We start from the raw sequence: 23,712 nt of genomic DNA, 5'->3' as shown, positions 1-23,712 counted from the left end.
TGGTAAAGACTGTGGTGATAAGACACCTAATGGAAACCATTAGAACTTCCCCTCCAAACCAAAATAATAAATCAAAGTAACACTGGGTTACTGGGTAAACCACAATGGTTTGTGCCTGTATTAAGGGTTTGGAAAATGCAAGAGTAGTAATGTCTTTTTTACAAGCCTATTTAACTCACCTGTGCCTATGATAGATGGGCCCTAGAGAATAATAATGGATTATTGTACATTTAATCAATTTTAACTGGTATTCTAGATATTATCTTTTCACTTGAGCAAATAAATATAGCCTCTAACAACTAATAGCCAGATACTGATTTGGTAATATATTTTCTTTGATCACTATAAATATAAAGCAATGGAAACAATTCAGTTCATACGTTTCTCTGTGCAATTTTCTGGCATCAACCAACCACAAATGGACTGTTACAATGTTACGGCCCCATTAAGGGCAGTACTAAAGGACACCTGATGGAATATAAGTACTAGACCTTTTTGTCTACCTGCTGGAAAGAGGGATGGCATGAAGTATGTTTCTATACTGATTAATGAACATTGGTTAATGGTTTGCCAACATCCACTGCAATAAATTAGGAAGGAACCCAATTAAAGCATTGGTGAGAAAGAAGCCCATGTAAGCATTATATGCATGAAATTCCTGAAGAGAACCCAGAATGGAAGACATTTGAGCCCCCATGCGAATGGTCCTCAAAAGCCCCCCTCTGTGAAAGAGGTGCTCTTTCCTAGATTATAAAAACCATCCCTCTCTGAGGACATCAGCCAGCTTTTCTTCACATGCTTGTCTTTGACCAATGAGAGTATGACCAAAAAGTGCTGGTGGCATGTATGGAAGTGATTCATAAACTCACTAAGCTTATCTGGCCTCTACCACTGCTGATTCCCTAATATGGCAGTGACAAAAATATCACTACATAATAAGGGAATAACTAAATAATCCTTGGTTGGGAAAGTCTTCTGAAACAATATAGAAAGGCTAGACATCATAAAGAAACACATTAGACTTCATTATTTTCAAGTGTGTGTTTTAAAAGTAAAATGTACACATGAGACAAAGGATTAATATCCCTAATAAAACAGCTCCTGTAAATTAATTTAAAAAGAAGATCATCAGTTGAAAGAAAAGTGGGTAAAAGACAAAATAAGCAATAAAGGGAAGAGAAAATGCAAATATGAAATAATCATATAAAAAGTCACTAATTTTGCCATTAGAGAGAATAATGCAGATTATTACCAAACAACAACCAAAAAACAAAAAATAAAATAAAACAAAAACCCCTCCTGATACAATTTTTTTTTTACTCACCAAAATAAAATAGGTAATAGCAGTTAAGTAGAAGTAGAGATATAAAAGGTGGGAGTAGTCCTACCCTGCTTCTGAGAGTGTGTGCTGAACCTTCTTTGGAAATGCAACTAGCCAACTTTAACAAAGTTTTAAATAACATGTGCTGTCGATCCAGCAATCCCACCTGAAGAAATCCATCATGGAGACAGAACAGTTAAGACACCTAATATTGTACAAGGGTGTAAAACGTTGTACAAGGATACAAAATATTGTACAAGGAAGGATGTTTACTGTACATTGTTTTAGTGTCACTAAACTGAAGAAAAACCTGAATATCCATAATTAGGTGAATGAAGAATTTATGACTCGCCTTACTATGGAACATTCTCAATGGCTTAAAAAAAATTGGAATTTTGCTATATGGAAAGAAGTATATACACTACATTATATAATTTTAAATAAGTAAATTATGATGAAATATACATAGTATTTCCTTTGAATTTTCTGTGTATATACTTGTATGAATTTGCAGAAAGGAAAGGAAGATTATACAACAGATTGTTGAAATGCATCAAAGGAATATGAATGTGTGTTAGGCACAATAGAAATCTAGAGAGGGAGAGGGTAACTTAAAAAGAAATAACATTTTCTATGGTGCCATTTAATTCTCTATAGCTTAAAAAAATCTACTAAAGAATTTTTAAAGAAAAAATTATAATTAAAAGTGCTCATTGCATCTCTGTTTTGCTTTATTTTCACTTTTACATAATTGACTCATTAATGTTTATTGAGTGAAAGTGCAAAGAGAAAATCAGTCGTTCTAGAACAATTCCCTTCTAAGAGAAAACTTTAAATAATACCACAGATTGTTCAGGAAACGCTTCTATTTTTTTCTACTATGACTTAGCTGTTAATTATTTGGGCATGTGTTTTAAACCTATGACTGATGATGCCCTTGAGGTTTTTTTTTCAGCTTGGGAGACATTTGTTTTAAATTTTTACAATTTAGCAAAAATACACTTGATCCATAGAAGAAACTACCCTGGCTGGAATACCTCTTACTACATTAAGGTCACATATCATATGACTATTTAAATTAGAACCAGAAACTTATGCTTTCCTGTTTCTGGAAAGCCTTTCAAATGTTATCTCAGGATAAATAAACTCATAAAAATTGAATATAGATTATGAACTGGTTTTCCATCTTAGAAACATAGTTATATGTGCTAGGTTGTGATTTTTGTTTCAAATACTTTGTGACGGTATTGTTCTCTTCTATAAAATGTAACAACATATTTCTGTTGATTGAAACAATAATTTATACTAAATTCATGATTTCCAAATGTTCGATGTGCAGTTCTACACTGTATTTAAAAATATATATGCTTGAGATTACTTAAAACAAACTTTTTATAAAACAATTTCTTAAAGAAAACTTGTTTTAGAACAAAATCCACTTCAAATACAATACAGAAAACTTGTAGGAGAAACAAAGATATCAAACAGCTAGGAATAAATAGTGCTTCATTAATAGGTCTTATTTCCTTTTCTTGTGCAACTAAAACAGGCCCCCTTCTCTGTAAATGAGACAGGGTAATTTTAGTAACTAGATTATTTTATTATAGTCCAAATATTTATGAATTTAATTTTAAATTATTTCTGTGAAAGACTGTCATAGGCTTTGAGTGATATCTACTTAAAGAACTTTATATATCACAAATTAGCATGTAAATTATTTAATATAAATTAGCTGTAAGAAATCTGAAATTTACAGTAATGTATTTATTTTATATAAGGTGTTTTACAAGAATAAAGGGGAGGAAATGAAGAGGAAAGGAAGAGAACTTTATAGACAGACATAAGCCCCAAAGCCTCCCACTAACTGGTATAGTTTATTCAGATTTCCTTGACTGTCTACGTTCTATAATAGGTCCCTAGGGCAGGGACTGTGCCTGCTCACTGTCAGCACCCAACAACTAACAAATGGTATTATTAACAAATAGTATAATTAATGTTCTGTGTATGATTTGTATGATTATTATATTTTAATAGCACTATTCCACAGAACATTAATTGAATTGTTATTCAAGTTTTTCTTGATCTTGTCTTATATGTACTATGCTGAAGAGAAATGCTTAAACTGATTATGTATACTTTTAAAAATACAACTTAATGAGAAACCAATTTAGTAAATTTCTAGAAACTGTTTTATATCACATAGAGTGTTGTGTTGTCACACAACCTAATTTAACGGAATTCCCCAGGAAGTTTAACTTAGGCTGAAATAGAAAATTGTTGCTGCCTGAAAGGTTGTGTGCTTGTCTGATATGCAGAAATTGCTAGAATATGTAACCGTCTTAGTTTCAGACACAAAATTCTTTTCTGTCTTTACACCCTGATCTGGTAACTGAAAATTAGGAGCTATATGCAGAAATTAATACAGCTGTTCTGACTAAATATGATGAAATCAGTTAAAAGGTACATTTACATACATACGCACACAAACACATATATTTAAACCTAGTTTAGTCAGTAAAATAATTTTCTATCGGATTTACTTGTTTTCATTAATTTTATTACTCAAGAAATCCAAAGGAGATACAAGTTAAAAACACTTGAGCCGGGCTTGGTGGCTCAGCCTGTAATCCCAGCGCTTTGGGAGGCTGAGGTAAGTGGATTGCCTGAGCCCGCGGGTTCGAGACCTGCCTGGGCAACTTGGCGAGACCTCATCTCTACAATAAGTCAAAAATTAGCAGGGTGTGGTAGCGCGCGCCTGTAGTTCCAGCTACTTGGAAGGCTGAGGCAGAAGGATCTCCAGAGCACAGCAGGTCAAGGCTGCAGTGGCCAGGAGCGGCCACTGCACTCCAGTCTGGGTGACAGAGTGAGACTCCAACTCAAAAAAAAAAAAAGAAAAAAAAAAGAAACACTTAATAGGTCAAATTAGTCTGAGCTTTTATTGGTAGAAATATAAAGTGCTAAATAACAATAACTAAATTTCATTTTGAAAAGCAAAGTACATAGAAAGCTTCATCTGTGTTACTATGTTTTTGGTTTCTAGGTTTACATTTTATTTTATTTTTTTCCTATAGTTCCATCTCTCTGCTTAAATTATCAGGCTTACATGTTGTATAACTTCTGTTAGAGCTTTTAATACATTAATTATAGTTATTCTAAATTCCCTGTTGGTTCTAGCATCTGGGTCATATCTGAGTGTGGTTCTGATAATTACTTTGTATCTCCAGGCTGAGTTTATTCTCTACTTGTCAAATGTTTTGTAATTTTGATAGGAAGCCAGACATGTTGTATAGCACAGTAGATTTTGAGGTGAGTATATTTTATGCTTGGAGATAGGCATACCTTTCCTTCTTCTACACCTTTAGTGTGGGGGATTGTGTTGCTCTAATCAAAAGTTGGGTTGGTTTTGAAGTTTGGTGTTGCTATGGTCATCCTTAGTGCACCAAAGGCTTCATAAATCTTTAATGATACCTCATGTTTAGGTGTGGACTAATTTACCAGGGAGTGCTTATCAATGACTTCTCCCCTGATGAAAATCTATCAGTCATGTTCCACTAATTTTGTCACTCAGCGTTTGTTACCTTAGCCATGAGAAGAGGGAAGGAACGGCATTCTCTGACATACTGCTTAAATCTTAGTTTTGGCAGCCTATAGAACTTTTGGAGTGTGGCCTTCACAATTGCAGCTGTCTCTCTTCTAGCTGTAGTGCTGGGCCTAGCAGGTATTTCTGCCCTGCCCCCAGGTAAAGCTTTTATTTTTGTTTTATTCCCTTCTATTAGTGGCAAGATGTTTCCGGAGCCTTAAGGTAACAGTTGTCCTTTTTGTTTACCCTAAAGAGTGTAGTTTTGTTCCAATGGGTCTGTTTGAAATTTCTAACAGTGGCTATTATTCCTCTCTCCCAGCTGACATTGCATGGAGAACCTTTCTCAGGATTCCCCTCAGTCTTCACTCTGAACACCTACTGGGATTCTTGGAGGCAAACATGCAGCTCCCAGGAGGTACACATTCTGATGCTAGCCCACACTTGGTCTTTAGCAATTCATTAGAACATTTTTGTTGCATCTTCTTATTAGCTGATATGGCATCTGGTAGTGTATGCCCCAGGTAGGCAAATGCTGTAAAGGTAGTCATCTGGTCATTTGCAATATTTTGGAAGATTCCATGCTAGTAGAACAGTCCCTCTACATATCTTCAAATAGTAGTGCAGGCTGAGATTTCATATGTAGGAAAGACAGACTGAACTCTGAGTATTTATTCTTTTGGGAACAAACTGTTGTCCTTTTCAGAATGAAAGTGCCAGATTTAGTCAATAAGTTGCCAACTGTCCAGTTGATCTCCTCGAGGAATGGTGCCAAAATGGGGGTTCAACGTTGGTCTTCATCATTGTTTATTTGGATGTTTGGCAGTGACTTTTTATAGTCAGCTAGCAGGAACAAATGCTGCTGGGCACATAGTCTCCATTTCTGCCAGTCAGGCCACTTAATGCATGTGTCATTGTGCCAGCACAGGAGGGCTAATGAGATAGGCTGACTGACCTGACACCACTGTTGGGTCATTTTTATTTTCTTGCCCTTTTTATGAGGAATGCTCTCTCGTGTGCAATAACATGTGGCACAATGATGTTCATGCTCTGTGTTACTTCCACCCATCCATCTATAACCCTTTGTCACATATCCCCTGTACCCTTTCTTTTCAATATTTTTCTTTTTTCTTCCTCTGTCAACCATCCAAAACATTTTTCACTGCCAATGTATTTTAACATGTTCTTTTTTTTTGGTAGAGAAGTGGTTTCCCTATGCTGTGCCTAGTCTGGTCTTGAACACCTGGGCTCAAGCAATCCTCTTGCCTCAGCCTCCTAAAGTGCGGGGATTACAGGCATGAGTCACTGTGCCTGACTCAGTGTATCTTGATATCTAACTTTTTTGTATCTAACTTCATGACATTTTTTCTTTTTACACAGTGAAAATGACCAGAAATATACTTTGAAACTCTGCCAATTGGCAGGTTTCTCCTATCTATTGTCTGCACTGTCTCAGGGCACCCCTGCATGAGGATATAATTTGGCTACTATCTATTATGCATCAATATACAATCAGCCCCCAATCAGCCTTTGGCATGACCTGAGAGAGAGGTTTACCTATTTTGAAGGAATCACTCAGAGGACAGGTTGGTCAAAAGATAGGTTTATTAATACTTACAGGAGTGAACCAGTGACAGCCAGTCAGTACAAAGTTTTCTGCAATAGACATGGGGAGAGATTATATACCAAGCCAGGGGGATTAGGGGTACTTTTCATGTGGCTCTTGTGATTTGGGGTATCAGCTTAACTAGATTAAGGGTTACCAGCTGGTAAAGCATTATTTATTCTTAATGCTTCAGTAGGCACTGAGCCCATTACTCTTCTGTCAAAAGGGGAAACTAGGTGGTTTTGCTTTTGATTAGAATGATTCAACAGCTCCAGGTGAGCCTGTGAGTGTGCTTCCACAGGAGATAGGTGTGTGTCAGTGGACTAAGTGAGAAAGACCCACCCTCAATGTAGATGGGCACCATTCAATCAACTGGGGGTCCAGATGGAACAAATAGGAGGAGGAAGGGCAAGATCGTGCCCTCTCTCTCTTGGAGTCTGACTGGTATTCTTCTCCTGTCCTTGGATATCTGAATTCCAGGCTCTTTGGACTCTAGGACTCACCGGCAGTCCCTGGGCTCTCAGGCTTTCAGCCTTGGACTGAGAATTATACTATCAGCTTCCCTGGTGGGCCAGCAGATTTGGATTAAGCCACATTATTGGTTTTCTTAGTTCTCCAGCTTGCAGATGGTCTACTGTATTGTGACAGCCTCAAATCAGACAGGAGGCTTGCTTAATGTTTACCTATTCCAATTAAATCACCCAGAGGACAGGTTGGTAAAATTATGGGTTTTTTTAATACTTACAGGAGTGAACTGATAGTAGCTGACTGGTACAAAGTCCTCTGCAAAGGATGTGGGGAGAGATTATATACCCCCAGTGGTATGGTAAAGGGAGCAAGACACAAGCAATAGCATTATGTGTACAAAAGCAGAAACAAAGATGTTTACTCTCTCACTAACTTTCTTGAATATGCGTGTGTGCATAGCTCCAAGGACATTTTAACCAGGCACAGATGGCCTTTGCCAAGGGTCATTCTATTGATCAAGGTACAGTCATCAGCAGGGGAAGGGGAGCAGGGTATATGTCCTGCATTACCCCACACCTACCATGGGACTTAGCCTCATAATCACATGAGCCAATTCCCCTAGTAAGTTCCTTTTTATGTATCTCTCTATATATCCTTTCGGTTCTATCTCTCTAGAGGACACTGACTAGAACAGAGTGCTTGTGTTTCTTCATACTGTTCAAACTTAATCCCAGATGTATCACTTTCAAGTGATGATGAATTATTGTTGGGTATGCTCAATTTATGAGTTTACATCCACCTCATGATGGGCTATTGTGGCTACATATTTACTTAATGCCTCCTAGTCAGGTACTCCATCTCTACTAGGGAACAATAACATGCCAGTGGTTGTTTCTCAAAAGACATATAATTCTCATTGCCATGCTGTGCAACCTACAGGTCTTCACTGGGATACTCATAATGGGGTTTGCTACAAACTCTGTATAACTTATTTTCTTACCATGGATACTTCCAATGCACAGGGTCTGCTGGATCATATGACCAGAGTATGGACCTGTTGGGGAGCCCTTCTCTGAGTCCCCATTCTAAAATCGCAGCATTTTGCATCGTCTGGCCTATCTCCAGGTATGATATATACATCTAGAGCCTCATGGGGCCCACAGGTGTTATACTTTTTTTCATGGTGGGAGTTGCAAGTTCAATTAATTTAAATGATGTTGTAGTATGTTCCTGACCACTGAGACCCAATAATTTTGCAAGTTTGTCAGGCATAGAAGTGTACCTTTTTCTCTCTGGAGCTTATATGTCTTTATAAAGGATTTAAGAATGCTGGTAACTTTCTGCTCTTTTGATCTGATCAACATAACATCATCACTGTCATAGATTAATGTAATGTGCTGCAATATGTCCAGACAATCTAAATATCTTTGTGATATATTCTGACAAAGGGCTGGAGAGCTAGCACAGTTCAGGATAAAACTCTATGTGTATATTTTTCTTATTTCATGTGACTGCAAAGTATTTCTGATCTTTCTAATTGAAATAAAAAAAAAACACATTTGCCAACTCAGTGGCCACATACCATGTATTTAAAGCTGTACTAATCTGATTTAGCAAATATATCACATCTGACATGATTGCTATGATGGGTATTATTTGATTAGAATGTCATTAATCTACAGTCACTTTCCATGATTCCTCCAGATTCTGCAGGGACTAGACTAGCAAATTAAATGGAGCTCTGATGCAGACTACCATATCTGTATCCTGTAGTTCTTTAAAGGGTTTTTAAAGGATCTGCCATGATCCACAGGATGTGCTATTATTGACTTATAGTCTTGGTGGGAGTAGTAGTTTGGAGGCTTCCACGTGGCATTCTTGACTATAATAGCTCTTGGTCAACAGAGCAAGGATGCATTAAGAGTGTACCAATTGCCAAATATCATGCCAATTATGCATTGGGAACCCATGACATCACCAAGTGTGTCTTTAGATACATTGGACCTACTATAATCCAGATCTGAGTCATTTATTTCCTGACCCCTGTATGTGCCATTCTAACAATGAAGTCATATTGCTTTGAGTCTTTAGGTATCAGTGTCTGTTCAGATTCTGTGTCCAGTAGTTTTCCAAATGTCTGGGTATTCCTCTTTTTCCCTTTACCTCCTGTATAGTTGTATGAGTAAATGGAAAGAGATCCCTCTGGGAAAAGATTGAGGGACTCATTCTGTATATTCTTGCTTTAGGATAGCCAGAGTCCTTTATCCTGAGACTCAACCACCTTATAAGTCATTGTGTTAGGGGTCTACTGGCTCATGCCTGGAACTTAACAAGGGACTGTGATTTTTTGCTGAAGAGCTACTCTTAGCCTCTAAGTTTTTCATCCTTAGTTTCTTCTACTTGTATATGCTAAGTAGCTCCTTTATTGACACTCATTTATTTTACCCTAGGAGGGTTGTGTTCTATTAACCATCTTTGTAATTCTGTGTCAGGCCCACTTGGATGCAACTTTAACATCATTGGTATTTATTAAAATGGCAATGCCCTCACTTTAAAACTCCACTAACTAGCCTTTGTTTCATGGCTCTGTCAATTCCAATGCTATCAGTGAGCCAATTCTTAAACAGATATTATACTGTTGGTGCTAGCCTGCAAAGGATAGCCACCATTGAACTTTCTAGTGATATTGATGCCTTCCCATGTGTCTTAGTCCATTTTGTGCTGCTATTACAGAATACCTGAGACTGGATAATTTATAGAGAACAGAAATTTATTTCTCACAGTTCTGGAGGCTAGTATGTCTAAGATCAAGGTACTTGCTGGTACTCTGATAAGGGCCTGGTTTCTGCTTGCTAAATGGTTCCTTAAATGCTGCATCCTCCAAAGAGGAGAAACGCTGTTCCTCATATAGCAGAAGAGCAATAAGCAAGAGAAAAGGATGACTTGACCTTCTATAACAAAACTAATCTTCACCGATGATGATGGAGCCCACATGATTTCATCACCTCTTAATGATTCCACCTCTTAATAGTGTTATAATGGCAATTATATTTCAATGTGAGTTTTGGAGGGGACAAGTATTCACACTATGGCACCATGGTACATCCTTTTTGGGCCCTAAAGTATTATTATTATTATTTCAGCATCATCAGCTTACACAGACAGATACTCTGGGAAAGTTTGTCTTCTTGTTGCAATGGTTTGGAAAATATCCCTAGGTAAAAAGCTAAATCAACAAAGCATTTAACCCATGTATTTTCCTTTTCCCAAAGATCACAGTTTTGCTTTGCCTTTGCACAATATCACAAAATAATGCCATAAAACTTGCCTTGCAGACTTTGAGAACTTATTTTTTATGAAACAAAGTAAGTCTAGTACCCTCTAATAAGTCTACAGCAATATATCATACATGTCATTTTAGTTATATTATATTTGAAATAATTTTTTGTTTTTATTTTTAACTGACACGTAATATTTGTATATATTTATGGAGTACATAATGATGTTTCAATACATATACATATAATGCATAATGTATAGTGAGATATTAGTGTAATTAGCATATTTAATATCTCAAACACTCATCATTTCTTTGTTTTGGGAACATTCAATACCCTCCTTCTAGCTAGTTGAAACTGTGGTATTTCTAACTATAGTCATCCTTCAATGGTATAGTACACTAGAACTTATTCCTCTTATCTAGCTGTAATTGTATCTTTTAACAATTTTTATGTATCCTTCCTTTATTTTACTTACTTTTCACTCAATATTATTGCTTTATTCATGCTGATAATTATAACATGGTACATTATTTTTAACTATTATGTATTCAGTGTATAAATATACTATCATTTTATTCACCTCCCTAATGATAGCAATTAGGGTTTTTTTTTCCATTTTAAAATTGTCCCATATAATGCTGTGTAAAACATTGTGCTCTTTATGCACTTACATAAGATTTTCTAAGTCTTGGACAGATTCATATAAGTAGAACTGATGGGCAGAAAATTATGCATGTCTTAAATTTACTAGGCACCATCAAATTACTTCTGAAGATAGTTGTGCCAACTGATTTTTAACTCACATTTTTTGCTAACTAACATTTCTGTCTATCAAAGTGTCTATCATTTTTTGGTAAACTGAAGTGTAGTAAATTATATTTTTCAATTGCATTTCCTATTTATTAGCACTACAGAAATTTTATGAATGTTTGCATTTTGATCTTTAGGGAAAAAAGTCAGAAATGTTAGCTTTTAAGATTATTTTTCTAATATTTATAGTGCTTTTCTAAGTCTATATGTATAAGTGGAATTAATCTTTTCTCATCTTATGGTCGTTGGTTTTGGAGTTATAATTATACTTGTCACATATAATGAGTTGAGGGAACTTTCCTTCTTTTTTCATTATCTGGAACATTTTTAATAAAATGGGCATTAACTACTTTCTAGATTGTTAGGATTAAACTTCAAGCACTATAGGTTTATGGAGATTACAAGAGGTAGATTTTTAAACAACAGATTTATTGCCTTATTACTTACATTTTGGGGTTTCTAATTTTTTTAGTTAATAGTAACCTATTTTGCTTGGAGATGGTTCCATTTATTTATGTTTTAAAATTCATTATTACAAAAGAACAATAACTTTAAAAAATTTTTTATTTTAAGTATGTGGGGTATAATTCAGGGTTAGGTACACAAATGTTCATTATGCCTGCATACCTGTATCCTTGTTGATAAGGTGTGCCTCTCACCTCCTGGCAGTTTCCTACTACTGCCAACACTGCCCCCATCCTCCCCTGGCAGATTTTCACTACTTCCAATCCCTTTCTTATAGAACTATAACTTAAAGCCTCTACTTAATCTGTAGTTATTCCTCTTTCATATTTCATTTATCCATGCCTTCTCTTTTATACTGAACAGTTTTGCTCAAGGTTTGTCAATTTTGTTCATCTTTTCAAAGTGTCTTTTCACTGGATAATTTGTAATACAGCATGAAATACTCAGTACATCTCAATTCCTAAGTATGAGTTTTAAATTATATTATTTTATTTTTAATTGATAAATATTAATTGTATATATGTATAAGGTACCATGTAATATATTTTTGTGTTTATATTGCAGAATAATTAAACCAAACTAATTAGCAAATCTGTCACCTCATATACTGATTTTATTGTGGTTAAAACATTCAAAATATACTGTTTTAGTAATTTTTGAAATACACAGCTAATTATTTATTATGGTAACTATTCTGTGAAGTAGTTCACTAGACCTTATGCCTTCTAAATGAAGCTTTGTATCCTTTCATCAGCATCTCCCCTTTCACTCTCTACTCTCCTTTCCCAGTCTCTATGTCATATTCATCTTTTTTTTTTTTTTCGAATTCACATGTAAACAAGATCATGTAATGTTTGTCTTTCTGTGCCTGGCTTATTTCACTTACTACAATGTCCTCCAAGTTTACCCATGTCACAAATGAGACAGTTTTCTGCTTTGTAGGCTAAAGAATGTTTCATGGTACATATATACCACATTTTCTTTGTCCAGTCATCTGATGATGAATACTTAAGTTGCATCCACATCTCAGCTATTGAAAATAGTGCTGCAATGGACACAAGTGTGCCACTATCTCTTCGGCATATGAATTTTATTCTTTTGGATATATATCCAGAAATGGGATTACTGGATCATATGGTAATTCTATTTTCAGTTTTCTGAGGGACCTTTATAATTTTTTTTATAATGCCTGTATTAATGTACAATCTCATCAATAATTTCTCCATATTCTTGACAAGACTTGTTTTATCTTATCTTTTTGATAATAGCCATTCTAACATGTCTGAGCTGATAACTCCTTGTGGTTTTATTTACATATATCTAACTGTGATGAAGAGCATTTTAAAATATATCTGTTAGCCATTTCTATGCCTTTTTTTGAGAAAAGTCTACTTAAGTCCTTTGCCCAGACCAATATTCGGGAGTTTTTCTCCTGTTTTCTTCTAGTGGTTTTAAATTTTTAGGTCTATGTACAAATCTTTTATCTATTTTGAGTTGGTTCTTGTACATAGTGTGAGATGAGTCCAATTCATTTTGCATCAGGATATCCAGTTTTCCCATCACCATTTATTGGAGACACATCTTTCACCATTATCTGTTCTTGTGACCTTGGTTGAAATCAATTGAGTAAAAATATGTGGGTTTATTTCTGGGCATTCTATCCTGTTTCGTTGGTCAATTTGTCTGTTTTTATGCCAGCACAAAAACTGTTTGGATTTGTAAACCTTTATAATAGATTTTGAGGTCACAGTGTGTGACCTTTCTTTGTTATTTTCTTGCTCAGTATTACTTTGATTTTGCAAATTGGACTAATTTCCTAATTTATTTTTCACCTTTTCAGATAGTTTAGAATAAAGAAACACTAATGATTTTTATATGATTCTGCTACTCTCCACAATTTGCTTATCTGGCCGAACAGTTTTTGTTGTTGTTGTTGTTGTTGTTGTTTTTAATGGTGTCTTTGGGGTTTTCTGTATATAAGAAAACAGAGAAAAAGACATCAGCAAGCCGGGCTCTGTGGCTCAGCCTGTAATCCCGTGCCTTGGGAGGCTGAGGTGAGTGGATTGCCTGAGCCCGCGGGTTCGAGACCCACCTGGGCAACTTGGTGAGACCTCATCTCTACAATAAATCAAAAAATTAACCAGGTGTGGTAGTGCGCACCTGTAGTTCCAGCTACTTGGAAGGCTGAGGTGGAAGGATCGCCGGATCCCAGCAGGTCGAGGCTGCGGTGGCCGGGAGCGGCCACTGCACTCCAGTCTGGGTGACAGAGTGAGACTCCAACTCAAAAAAAAAAAAAAAAAAAGACATCAGCAAATGGAGACAATTTTACTTCTTCCTTTCCTATTGGTTGGGACTTATAGTACCACGTTGAATAGAAATAGCAAGAATAGGCATCCTTGTCTTGTTCCTGATATTAGAAGAAAAGCCTTCAACTTTTCCCCATTGAGTATTTTATTAACTGTGGACTTTTCCTATATGGTCTTTATTGTCTGGAGGTACATTTCATCTATACCTAATTTGTTGAAGTTTTATTGTTAATGTGAAATTTTTCAAATGCTTTTACTGCATCTGTTAAGATGATAATATTGTTTATGCCCTTCATTATGTTAATATAGGGTATTATATTTATTGATTTGCATCTGTTGAACCAACTTTGCAATCCAGGGATAAATCCCACTTGATCATGGTGACTTATCCTTTTAATGTACTATTGAATTTGATTTGTTAGCATTTTCTAGTTTCTGTTTCATTTACATCTGTTCTGGTATTTATTATATCCTTCCTTATACTGGCTTTGAACTTAAGTTGTTCTTTTCTTAGTTTTTTGAGGTATAATATTAAGTTGTTTGAGATCTTTCATTTTTCTGATGTAGACACTACTGCATTCCTTAATTTTTCACATGTTGTGTTTCTGTTCATTTGTCTCAAAACAGTTTTAAATTTCCTTTTTAAGTTTTTCTTTTACTCATTTGTTATTCAGAAGCAGATTGTTTAATTTTTATGAATTCCTAGTTTCATTTCATTAAAGCTAGGAATCTACAAGATCAGAAGAGATACTTGATATGATTTGTCTTCAACTTGCTAAGGCTTGTTTTGTGACCTAGCATATGACCTATCCTGGAGAATCCTCATGTATACTTGAGATGAATGTATGTTCTGCCACTATTTGATGGATTGTTCTATACATGTCTGTTAAGATAATTTGGTCTAAACTGTTGTTTAAGCTCACTACTTTCATAATGACTTTCTCTATGAATGATTTACTTATTGTTAAAAGTGGAATTTTGAATTCCCCTACTATTATTATGTTACAGTGTATATCACCCTTCAGACCTATTAGTATCTACTTTATATATCTAGGTGCATATTTGGGGGGCATACATACTATTTATGATGGTTATATATTCAACCTAGTGGTACCAGTGGACAAGACCCCTTAGTAAAATATAGTGATTTTCTTTGTTTTCTTTTTAGTTTTTAACTTGAAGTCTATCTTGTCTGTGTATAGATATCCCTGCTTCCTTCTGATTACTCTTTGCCTGGAATACCTTTTTCAGTTCCTTCCCTATCAGTCTACGTGCGTCATTAAAGTTAAAGAGAGTCTCTTACAGGCAGCATATTGTTGAATTTTGTTTTTTAAAATATATTCAGTCACTTTGTGTCCTTTAATTAAATAATTTATATTTTAAGTAATTGATAGATAAGAAAGGACTTAATGCTAGCATTTTGTCATTTTTTTAACTGACCTTTAGTGATTATTTTGTTCCTTTGTTCTAATCTTGCTTCCTTTGCAGTTTGTTATATTTTTGTAGTTTGCTTTTGTTCTTTTTATCTTCTATAAAAAGAGGGGTTTTTTCTTTGTGATTACCATGAGAATTACATATTAATAAAATATCTTACGGTTGTACTATCAGCTTAAGTTGGGGTATTATTTTGACTTCAATTGCATGCAAAGACTCTACACTGTTACTATCCTCTCCCCACCCCACCTCATTTTATTCTCTTGATGTCCTGCTTTGCATCTATTTATATTGTGTATCTGTTAACCAATTTTTTATAGCTATAATTGTTTTTAAACATGTCTTTCAATTTTTATACTAGAGTTAAGAGTGATTAATATACCACCTATGAGGTATCAAAGTATTCTGAATTTCACTACATATTTAATTTTATCAGTGAGTTTTGTATATTAGGATGAGGGCCTGCTTCAGGGTTTCCAGACAGCAGAACTGTTTCAAGATACACTGAGTGTGGCTTCCTTCAGACCTCTAGGAGACTTCAATTGAATGAGTCCTTGGGCCAGTAATACTGCCCCGTTCATGGCTGAAGTGGGCTGGAACTGAGACACAGGATTGTTTCAGGGTCCATTACTAAGACCAAGATCTTCAGGTCTGTCTGTAGGGTCACAAATAGACATGTCTCATAGTGCTTTCCCAGGTGAACCTGCCTGCTCTCAGACTGCAGTTGAGAAAATCTGGAGCCAATTTATAGGGCTGTTTCAGAATACCTAATGGGACCAAATTTAGGATATCAACCTACAGGGACACTGCTGGTTGTGCCTCCCTCCAAGTTTTGAGGTGGACAGACAAGGGGACCAGGATTGAGATCTAAGTCTATTTGACAAAATTCTGGGGGATGAAAGTTGGAAAGCCTATCATGGAAACTTAGACAGATGCATCGCCCAGTGGGGCCTCAACTGGGCAGAACTACTCACAGATTATGACTGGGAGTAGCCAAAACTAAATTTCAGGGCAAATTCAGAATCTGCTATGGAACCCATGTTGGTAAGCCCAACCTAGTAGTACCAGTGGACAAGACTCCTAGCAGTTCTCTGTGCAGGCAGGATTCCTCCCAGACTGCAGCTGAGAGGGGCTGAAGCTAAGAATCAGGGCCTCTTCAAAAACTGCTGACAGAGGCTGACAAGCCTATCCCGTTGGCACAAATGGATGCATCTTCCAGCATTTCCCTGTGCTGTTAGGATTCCTCCTGGGCTAGAGTTGAGCATCAGGACTGCTTCAGGATCTGCTATGGGGAGCTGAGACAAGGCCGCTTTAGGATGTATGGTGAGTCAGAGGCCAGCATACCTGTCTCAGTGGCTCAGAAGAATGGATTTCCCTCTTGGTCCTTGGGTGAGCAATACTAAGCTGGGACCACAGCTGAAGGGGACTAGAGCTGAGTTACAGGGAAAATTGTGGCTCTCTTTCTAAGACCATGACTCTGTGTGCATTTTCTTCTGGACCCCTTAATGGATGATTTTCAAAGCAGGCTCAAGGCCAAATGGGGCTGTAACCAAATCCTTCAGGGAACAGGGCTGTTTCCAAATCTGAACCCAGGATCAGGATTAATGGGTCTGCCACATGGATGCAGATCAGGATGAAGGTCTCAAAATGATCCTTGTAGGTCTTGGGTTCCATCTGGGTTTTGTAATTTCCTATCTGAATCCCAAAGCTCCCACAAAGAGACTTTTGTTCATGCATGAATGCAGAATTCTTGTTATGAGAGGATACAAGTGAGTGACCTCATATTTTGCTATCTTGCTAAGCCCAAAGTCTATTTTTTGATAATATAGTTATGGTCACTTTTTGACTTGAAAAAAGAATCTCTTTCATCCTTTTAGTTTCAACACTTATATTAAGAATATCTTTTGGAAGTAGAATAGAGCTGGATTTTAAAAGTATTATTATTATCTATGCATTGAGTGTTTCCTATCTTTTGTTGATAGTAATGATTAATATATTTTGAGTTTTTTTACTGTCTTATTTTGAAATTTTACTTATCAAGATTTTCCTCCCTTGATATCTTATATTGACTAAACATATTTTTAAAATTTTTAATTTTAAAGATGTGGGATACAATTTAGGGTTAGATATACAAATGTTCATTAGGAAGGTACCCTTGCTGATGAGGTGTGCCCCCCCGGCCGATTCCCACTACTGCCAATCCCATCCCCCATCCCCTGGTCCAGCAGTTTCCCACTACTTCCAATCATTTTCTTACAGTATTATAATAATTGTTCAAAGTTCACTTATGAGTGGGAACATGTGATAGATACCCAGTTCTTTATTTCTGTGATAGATCACTCAGTATTATAAACTCTAAGTCCATCCAAGTTGCTGGGAAGTTCATAATTTTGTCCTTTTTTTTTTTTTTTTTTTTGAGTTGGAGTCTCACTCTGTCACCCAGCCACTGCAGCCTTGACCTGCTGGGCTCCGGCGATCCTTCCGCCCCAGCCTTCCACGTAGCTGGAACTACAGACGTGCGCTACCACACCCGGCTAATTTTTTGATTTATTGTAGAGATGAGGTCTCACCTGCCCAGGCGGGTCTTGAACCCATGGGCTCAGGCAATCCACTCACCTCAGCCTCCCAAAGGCACGGGATTACAGGCTGAGCCACCGAGCCCGGCTTTGTCCTTCTTTATAACTGCATAATACTACATCGTGTATATGTACATTTAAAAAATCCAGTCCTCTTTCAATGGGCAGCATTGTTGGTTCCATGTTTTTGCTATTGTGAATAATGCTGCAATAAACATGTGTGTGCAGGTATCTTTTTCATAGAGTGATTTGAGTTCCTTTGGGTATATTCTTAGTAGGGGGATTGCAAGGTCGTATGGGGAGGTCGATTCTTAGATCTTTTAGGAATTGCCACACTGTTTTCGACAGAGGCTGTACTAGTTTACACTCCCACCAACAAGGTAGAAGTGTTCCCTTTTCCCTACATCCTCTCCAGATTCTGTTTTTGTTTTTGTTTTTGTCCATTTTTTAGTTATTAATGATGGCTATCCTGACTGGAGTTAGTTGGTACCTCAGTGTGATTTTAATTTGCATTTCTTTGATGACTAGTGAGGCTGAGCATTTTTTCATGTATCTGTTGGCTGCTCATATCTTCTTCTTTTTTTTTTTATTTCAAGTTAGCACACGTAGTCTCATTTATTAAAGAGAAATGCCAGTCAATTTAAAAAGCTCAAAAGGGATATGCCAAGCACTGTGCCTAACCTGGTGGATACAGAGAGGAGAAAGACAAGGTTCCTCCCCTTCACCAGGGAACAAACACCGACGTTCAACCCATAGCAGCCCATAGCACTGAGTGGGTGACAGAGCACAGCAGAGAGGCAGAAAAGGGGCCATGGACAAACACACTCATTGCTTTTAAAACAGTCATTTTCCTTCTACTCACTTGCAGCTTCCTGTCTATTGTCTAAATATTTGAGTTTATTTCCATGTGTCAATCTTAAACATGATGGGCAGGGCAAATGAGCAAGACCCAGTCCTTGCTCTCAAGGAGTCTGTGCTGAGGAGCAACACGATGGTAAAATAATTGCATTAAAAAAAGAACTAGACTTAGGCCCCAAGGGGGATACGCTGCTTTTGGAGCCAAGAAGAGGGCACAGACTTCCGTTTGGATCAGGGAAGGCATTATTATCACACTGCTATGAAGCTCGCTGCTTCATATGAGAAGTAATGCCATTTGACCAAGGCCTTGAAAGGCCACTGGGTAGCATCAGACACACATCTTGGGGAGAATATTCTAAACTTACAAGAGGAAAATGGAAGAAGGGCCAAAAGTGTTTGAGGACTGTCCTGAGTCCCTGTGAGTCCAAGGTGGGAGAAGAGAAGTCTGGAACCTGATCTCCCAGGACTTTGAATGCCAAGCAAAGGAGCCATCCTGAGATCCATGTTATCACAGCAGTACTCTAACACAGACTTGGGCCTGCATCTCGGGCACTTGGAGGACTTGATAGCCCTCGGTTCTCTATTCTACCCCAGTTACTGATCATTCAGGCTGGGGCAATGCCAAGAATTTGTAGCTTCAGTGAATTCCCAAGTGATGCTGGTTTTGAGAACCAGTTCTGGAAAGTTCACCTGGTACCTGTGTACAGGATGAATTGGAGAGGGAGACTGAGATGGAGATAGTCAGACAACAATTACGCCATCTGGTGAAAATGGAGGCAAGCTGGAGTCGCTGGAAACGGTGGCAACTCTAGTCACGAATGGGGGTTTCCACATCACAGTCTAGTTCCATGTTGTTTTCTGGTTGTCCCACGACTGGACAGCTGAAGAACTTACTTTCACAGGATGTTAGGGCAAGATAAAACCAACAATGAGCTTCTGTTAATATGATAGGAATTGATTATGTTGATATCAAGATAAAACCAACAATGAGCTTCTGTTAATATGATAGGAATTAATTATGTTGATATGATTTGAATTAAGTATTACTGGGGTAACTTTCTTTCAAATAATGTGAAAGCATAGCTTATATTTCTTCTAGTATTAAACTGACTTAGAAAAACAGACCTGAACCAGGAAAGTATATTAATGTGAGAAAATTCCTTTTTAATATTAGAAATTATATAGAAAGATAAAAATTTCGTGCTTACATTCTAGAATTTCATGAGACTACAAAAGGTCATCCAATCAAGTCTTCTGATGTTGGGAATCTCTCAAGATGTGTGTAGAGGTATTTTATTTATGAAGAGCAGGAAGGCGAGACTCCAGGAGTGGTGTAGGCAGGTCAGTGCTCTAGGAAACTCAACACAAGTCCAAATGTTTATAGTTTAGACAAAGACTGTGTGTTCCATTTTATTATTCCAAACTCTATTGTTTATTCCTCCTAATTTGGTTTTCAATGGCGAATCAAGGCAATACTTTCTTTGTCCTTTTCCTAGAGATTTGTCCTGCAATAAAATATAGTTCATTGAGAGATGAACATTTGAGTCACTACCATTCCTGTGGGTTGTGTAAGTTACAGACATGACTTCATTATATTTGAAACTTTTATAAAAATGTATTTGTAAACCTTTTTTGCTATTCACTTTGAACTACGATTATAGTCTTACTAGTAGAAAGTTTCTGGAATTATATAGCAAGTCCTTTTGATCTCTAGCAAAGATTAATGAGATAATTATTACACAAGTCACAGAGAATCATTGGAGAGCAGTGGTTCGCAGCTAGTGTGATTTTGCCCCCAGGTGACATCTGGCAACATCTGGAGACAGTTCTAGTTGCCACCATCTGACGGGTAGAGGACAGGAATGGTGCTGAACACCCTGCAGGGTCCAGGACAAACCCCACAACAGAGAACTGCACAGCCCAAAAGGCCAGTAGCACCGAAGCTGTGAAGCCCTGCTCCAGAGAAATAAAGATGATGGACACGGATGTTTTTGAGCATTCACTATTGTGTAACTCATGCATCTCATGTACAAATATGAAAGTATGGGTCAGAAGCCAGTACATTCTGGTGAGATTTCCTTGGTGTGTAGAGAAAGTCCTGAGGTCATGTTTCATCATATGTAAATTAGGATCCCTGCCAAATGATGAATACTCTGAAATAATACCTTTTCCTTCTTTACTTGTTTCCTTTTTTGTAGAAATATGGGTTACAATTTACTCACAGAACTAAGCTTCAGAACATTTCAAGCCTGGAAAAACATGCAGTTTTTACACAAGTTGTAAGTGATATGGAAGATGAACATGCGTAAACAACTGTTGATGTGTATAAACGTCATCCAGCTATTGATTAGCAGGGTAGAAGCCCATTATGAACTCTGAAAAGCGTGTCTTAAGATCCACTCATTTTTTTTCAGATGAGGAAACTGAGGCACAAAGAGGCCAAGGGGCTTGTGAAGCGTATGTATGATGTGTTCTGCTTTCCCTGATACTGGTCTTTGTACCAAGCAAGTAACCCTCATATGAGCACTGTCAGGGGAGCCCCATGATGCAGCTCTGACATGGGTGATCCTTGAAATTCTGCTTTTGAATTGAGCTTCAATTCTAGCTCACATGCAGAGTTTCCAACGACTTAAGTGTCTGCAGCTTCCTTCTAGCTGCAAAGAAGGAAGCTTATCACAGAGTCCTCCCAAGAGGAAAATGGGCCAGGAGCCTTCCTGGTGTCTGTTGCTTTTAAAGGGTAAAGCAGAAAGAATTCCTGAAACCCTGCAGAGGGCACTTCTCTCCTCAATTGCCCAGAACATTATTTTTCAAAAAGTGCATACCTCTGAAGCTAGGACTGATCTGTGGGCAATGGGACCTTGCAGTGTGGGAAAATAGTGTTTATGTTGCGCTATAGCGCAGAACCATTTGCAAAGAAAATGATTGGCTCCAGCCTAATTCTATAGACTTCTTTCCCGACTGCCCTTCAACAAGAAGTGTGGGTTTTAGTCCCCGTCAGCTCACAAATTCCATGACTTCTCTGTGATGACAACAAACCATAGTGGGCATGAATGGCCTGAAAGGGCCATGAGCCTCAAGCTGAAGATTCTCTTCTGAACGTGACTTTGGAAAGCATGGGTGCCTGTCTTGGGCTTCAGAAACCTTGTTTCACAAGCCGCTGTGAGCTGGAGAGAGGGCTCGGGTGTGCCAGGGTCAAGTGAGCAATTGCTGTAGAGGCCCCCCTACATCAGCCTCCTCCCTCCCCTCATCCACTTGCTGATGCCAGACTTGGGCACAGGATGCTGAAGGTCTCTCTTTCCTTTGCCCTGGCACCAAGAGAGTGAGCTTGTTAGGTCCCTCACCTGACGAGACAGCACCAAACGTATGAAACTCACCACCTTTACAAGGGTTTTATGACACCAAGAGTCCCTTTTAAGAATCCATGTGTCACTATAATTATGTAGGCAACACCAGAAAGAAAAAAAAACCCAAAACTGTGGAATCACAGTGGATAAAAATTAATGAGTTCATTCAAAAACGTCCGTACATGCCGTGCCCCGCTGTGTGCCAGGCACTGGACTAAGTGCTGGGGCCATGAACTGGAATAGGGCCTCACCCCCTGATGCTCTACAGATTGCCATGGTCCTTTCTGGTAAATTGAGACATCACCCATGGACCATAAGATGCCACATCACAAGGTGTGCAACTCAGTAGTGGTAGGAATATTCGTGAGGTTGTGCAACAACCACCATTCCTTCGTTATCTCATTACAGAATGTTTTTATCACCCCTAAAAGTTAGCCATCACTCCCCATTTCTCTCTTCTCCCAGGCTGGGGCAACCACTAATCTACTTTTGGTCCCTATGGATTTGCCTGCTCTGCACATTTCATATAAATGAGCCATACAGTAGGTGGCCTGAGGTTTCTGGCTTCCTTTCACAAGGTCTGTTTTCAAGGTTCATCACAGGGAGTTTCTTTTGTGTTCTCAAAGTCCTGGTAGGCGTCTGATCTGGTCCTTTCACTTGGAGATTCTTTTCTTTTGTGCCGCTAATCAAGTCGGCATATACTTTTTCCAGGGACTTACACTGCAGCTGGCTTGAGAAATTCTAATTCATGAAACCTGTTGTTCCATGGGTGTTGCCCTGGTATCTTTAAAAGTCATGGCTGTGAGCTGGGTGCAGTGGCATGTGCCTGAAGTCCAAGCTACTCTGAAAGCTAAGGCAGGAGGATTCCTTTAGCCTGCAAAGTTTGAGTCCATCCTGGGCAACATAGTGAGACCCCATTTCTTCAAAAAATTATTATGTTTTCAATAATACATGCATTTTTTAAGAAAAGTCATGGCTGTGGCATGGTTTCCTAACCAACTTGTTCCTGGGCCAGAATGAACAGCAATGAGTCAGGAACAGGAGCCAGGGACTAGACCTCCATAACACCTGGAGACGTGTCATCTGCCAGTCCTTTTTATAGACTCTGCTGAATTTGGCTTGCTAATATTTGTTGAGGACATCTGCGTCTATATTCATAAGAAGTACTCATCTGTAATTTTTTTCCTTGCAATGCATTTGGTTTGGGAATCAGGGTAATATCAACCTCATAGAATGAATGAGTTATGAAATGTTCTTTCTTCATTTATATTTTGAAAAACTTTTATGAAGAATTGGTGTTAATTCTATAAATATTTGGTAGCTTACCCAAGGAAGCCATCTGGTCCTGAGCTTTTGCTTGTGGGACTTTTTTTGGTTTGCTAACTTAGTCTCTTTACTTGATATAGGTCTATTCAGATTTTCTATTTTTTCTCAAGTCAGTTTTAGTAGTTTGAATCTTTCTGGTAATGTGTTCATTTTATCCATTGTATCTAATTTATTTGCCTAAATTTTTCATAGTTTTCCCTTATAATCCTTTTTTCTGTAAGGTCAGTAGTAACATTCCTTCTTTCATTCCTGATTTTAATGATTTGAGTCTTTTTTTTTCTTAGTAGTTCTTAGATGTTACCAGTAACATCTTAATTTGTAACATTCAGTTCAGATTAAT

This window comes from Carlito syrichta, unplaced genomic scaffold (genome assembly GCF_000164805.1).
Source record: "Carlito syrichta isolate Samal-C Ts95f unplaced genomic scaffold, Tarsius_syrichta-2.0.1 Scaffold308863, whole genome shotgun sequence".
Lineage (NCBI taxonomy): Eukaryota > Metazoa > Chordata > Mammalia > Primates > Tarsiidae > Carlito > Carlito syrichta.
The sequence above is the reverse complement of the archived record's forward strand: the minus strand, read 5'-3'. Positions refer to the sequence as shown.